A 4595-nucleotide genomic window follows, 5' to 3' on the forward strand; every position below is an offset into this window, starting at 1 on the left:
GCTGACCAGTTCCAGGACCACTAGGGCTACATAGAGAAACCTTGTCTCAAAATGAACAAAGTTCTGGGATCAGGGAGCTGGAGAGATGGATGACTCAGCGGTTAAGCAGTTGAGAGCACTGACTACTCTTCCCAAGGTCCTGAGTTCAAATCCCAGAAATCACATGGTGACTCATGACCATCTGTAATGAGATCTGATGCCCTCTTCTGGTGTGTCTGAAGACAGATACAGTGATCTCGTATACATAAGATAAATAATTCTAAAAAAGATTAAAAAAAAAAGTTCTGTGATCAGACGTCACCTGACTTTGCTGGCCTTGATCCTGATCACCTGTCTTCACTTCCTAAGGGCTGGGCCTACTGTGAGCATAAGCACACTAACTAGAGGACTCGGATTGTTTCATTCTATGCATATGGTTGTGTTGCCTGTGTGTATGTCTGTATACCGTGTGCGTACAGTGTCCGTGGAGACCAGAAGAAGGCATCAGACCCCTGACACTGGAATTAACCCTCTGTGAGCTACCCGTGGGTTCAGAGAGTGGAAGCTGGACCCTCTGGAAGAGCAGTCTGTGCTCCTAACCACTGAGCCATCTCTCCAGTCTAGGACTTAAGTCCTTATATAACAATTACAAAAGAGCTGAAGTTATACAACAAATGCATTTATAAACAGTAGAAGAAAGAATTATCTTCCTTTTCCCGTATAGCATGATATTATAAAACCATTACTATAAGAAGTCAATTGGTAGTGTGCCCAGTTGGGCTGATGCATGAGTCTGTGACCCATGCTGCTCAGGAGGTTGGGGTAGGAGGGAGGAGGGCCTCAACCCAAGCCTTCCAAGGCGATCTGGTGGCTTCATCTCTGGGGTAGATTGTGTACCTGCCTGTGCAAGGCCTTTAGCTTGTTAGACAGGGCCTTGCCTGTAACTCTGGCTGACAGCCAACTCTGGATTCTCCTGCCTCAACCTCCCGGGTGCCTGGATTAAAGGCATGCACTATTACTGCTTAAAACTTCGTAATTTTTTTTTTAACTTTGAGTAGTGAAATTTGTGCTAGATTCCTCCATTTAATTTAAAATCTGGGGCTGAGGATACCCAGCATGAATAAGACAGTATCAGATGCCAGCACCAGAAAACTCTCTCTCTCACACACACAAGTCTAAAACAAACAACAGCACCCAGAAACCCAGGCCCAATATTGAAAGCCTTTCGAAGCAAGAGGATGATCGATTCAAAGTCATCCTCACCTTCGGCAAGGCTAGATCAAAGGCAGTCTGGCTACACAAAGCCCCGTTTCAAAAGGACAACAGAAAAACACCCAAATTTAATTTTTCTTCAAACAGGATTTCTGTATGTAGCCCTGGCTATCCTGGAACTCGCTACGTAGACCAGGCTAGAATGAAGTCCTGTCATCTCTGAGTGCAGGGTTACATGTATGTAACACGTCCCCTCCAATGTTTATTTATTTACTTTTAAGATTATTTATTATTACTACTTGTTTTTTTTTTTTTTTTTTTTTTTTTTTCAGCCAGGGTCTCACTGTGCGGACATGGCTGACCTGGAACGTTTTTTTTTTTTTTTTTTTTTTTTTCTTTTTTAGAACAACTCAGCAAATAAAAATCTGGTGTATTGTTGAACATTGTTTCACATACATCAAACAGACCAAAAAGATAAACAGCAACTTTTTAACCATCTCATACAAGCCAACTACTTATAGTACAGCTAGGTACATACACACAAAAAGTTACTGGGATGCTCAGAATAAGATTGTTATTTTTGTTTTTTTTACACTCTTTTTTTCTCCTTTGAGATTATAATGAACATGGTCACACCACGAGGAAAGTCTGAAGTAGACATTAAACGCTCTGAAGGCTGGTTCGGTCACGGTGATCATTACAAATGGCTGACCCTAACAGTATGTCCAAAAATATAAAATGTAAATAAAAAATACAATTTTTTAAAAAGTATTTTTAGGAAAAAAAATAAAAGCAGGGCCTGGGAAGTTCTGGTTCTTTTTTCCTCCCTTGTTGCCAATTCATGTTGTGGTTTTGGTGGGGTGGTGGAGAGGGCATGTCACCTGTGGGTGGCACTGCCCACTGTGGACGGGCGGAACCTGCTTCTTTACTGGAAGGTGACCACGTTTTAATTCTGAGATGGGAAGTGGAGGGTGTGTGAGGTCAGCTTTTCCTCTTGCTGTCTGGTCATCCTCATCAGTCTTAATGCTTCTTGGTGTCAGCATCATCTTCCTCAGCTTCCTCGTCTTCATCTCCATCCTCTTCCTCACCATCACCTTCTTCCTCTACCTCATTTTCAGCCTCCTGCTCCCCATTTTCCTCATTTTGGGCGTTCCCGTTGGCAGGTGGGATTCTCTGCCTCCTCCACAACTTCCTTCTCCTTTAAGTCCTTGGTGGTGATCTCGGGGCTGGTGTCCACTGCCGCGCCTGACATGGTGGGTCGCGCCGGTGGTCTGATGCTGTGAGTAAGGGATTAGTTGAGTTCGAGGACTCTGGTGAGAAAGCTGCTGGAGTCTGTGTTGGAGGAGGTGACAGTGGAGGTGGCTGCAGTGAGCACGAGGCATGACCCGGGAACAGTGCGAAGATGGCTTTCGGAGCAGCTAGTCAACCTGGACCTTTCTATATAGGCCGTGCTGGCCTTGAACTTGAGGCATTCCTCCTGTCTCTGCCTCCCAGTAACTGAGACTACAGACATGAACTACCATAATTATTCCCATGTGGCCTGAGGTAGCCTCAGACTCACTTTGTAGCTGGGGAGGACCTTGTATTTCTGCTCAACACTTTGTCTGGTTTTATTTATGAGGTACTGGAAACTGAACACAGGGCTTTGTGCATTCTTGACAACTCAGCTACAACTCTAGTCCTAGCTGATTTGAATTTTGAGACAGGTGTAACTTTAATTTTTAAATGCTTTAACCTCCCTTCTAGCCTACCATCCAACCAGAGGTAGTGGAAAAGAAAGGATATGGGGGAAGTGGCCTGCTTAGAAAGGATTTTTGGAGCAAATCGTATATGCGTTGTCAGGAAAATAGCAGTTCAGTTCACAAGTTCCTTGAAATACTTCAAGAATACACCAGTAGTCCAGTTCAGTAGAGTCAGGAGAGCAACCACACAGCAGCGGCACAACCCCACAGAGACAGCCTGGCCTCAGCCCAATGGGAACTAGTCAGCAGGAGGGACCAGGGCCAGCAGGAACACCAGAAGCTCTCATTCTTCCCTGTGCATCTCTTGAAGCAAAGATCAGTGGAGATGAGAGATGAAGAAACCTTTAGCTATTCAAGTAAGCCAAGCCAGGCCTCCGACACCGTTTAATCCCATTATACTCTCGCCAAACATCGTGAGTCCTCTGCGGGTCTTCCCTCATCTCGGGTCAGCACGTGAGTCTGATTTAGCAAAGCGCCATGGGAGTCTTTCTCAGTTGACATCACTCTGCCAATCAGCCCGAGTCCCCGGAAGCCCCGAGAAGCACCGGAAGTTTCTGATGCGTTTCTCTCTGTGGAGTTCCACGAATGGAGCTCAACAATGCGTGCGTGGTGGACCAATGCTTACGTGACATTAGCTAAGAATCCTTCACTGGTGTTCTTGAGTTATCGAAACATCCATGTCTTTGCCCCAGCAAAGCACCATCCAACACAGCTGACACCCCCAAAGAACCCTTAAGTTTCCACTTGAGACGGGTTCTAAGTTGCTCACACTGGCCTGGCCCTTCGTATGTAGCCTGGGCAGCCTTCTTGCCGATCTTTCTGACTGTTGGATTACTGGGTGTTTTGTTACGGGTGTCATTATGTCAGCCTGGCTGTTCTGGGACTCATAGAAAGCCACATACTTGTACCTAAGTGTTGGTGTTAAATGCGTGTGCCACCACACCTGGAAGGTGTACATCGACATGAATGTAACTAGTGAGGAACAATGAATGGTATTTTTAGTGAGACGGCTCAGTGGGTAAAGACACCTTCCACCGTCAGCCTGATCCCCGGACCTCCACATACAACACATACAACACATGCCTCATACAACACATGCACACACATGATAAAAACAAAGTTAAAAAATATGAAAGACTGGCTTTCAGGCCCAAGCTGTTCCGCTCTGACAGGTCAGCCTCAGGTGTTTTCTGAGGTCTTGCTCCAGCGCCCTCACTCAGCCATACAGGGCTCCCTCCCCCAACCTAACAGGTGCCCTCCCTGTCCTGGGGCTTGACAATTAGTTCTGTACTGTGGACTAACTCCTCCTTTCCAAGAGGCCCACTTCCTTGTCATTTCAGGCTTTGGGGCAGCTTGCTCCCAGTGTCCTCTGGGTCCCATCCTTACCACATTTTGCTGACACTGGCCTCAGGTGAGTAAGGGAAATGTGTGTGTGTGTGTGTTTTTAAAGATTTATTTATTAATTATATATGTACACTGTAGCTGTCTTCAGACACACCATAAGAAGGGCATCAGAGCTCATTACAGATGGTTGTGAGCCGTCATGTGGTTGTTGGGATTTGAACTCAGGACCTCTTCGTGCTCTTAACCACTGGGCCAACTCTCCAGCCCGGGTAATTTGTTCTGCAGGAACTGTCTCCATCCTGGCCTGGGCTCCTGGTA

The 4595-nt window shown here is 46.0% G+C and overlaps 1 pseudogene across 1 annotated transcript; it reads right to left on the reverse strand.

The window, feature by feature from the left end:
• Nucleotides 1-2211: 2211 nt before the first annotated feature.
• On the reverse strand, nucleotides 2212-2443 carry LOC308427441 (prothymosin alpha-like; annotated as a pseudogene). Its single transcript has one exon. The product of its transcript is annotated as a prothymosin alpha-like (transcript).
• Nucleotides 2444-4595: the final 2152 nt, after the last annotated feature.

The sequence above is a fragment of the Micromys minutus genome (assembly GCF_963924665.1).
Source record: "Micromys minutus genome assembly, chromosome: 11".
Lineage (NCBI taxonomy): Eukaryota > Metazoa > Chordata > Mammalia > Rodentia > Muridae > Micromys > Micromys minutus.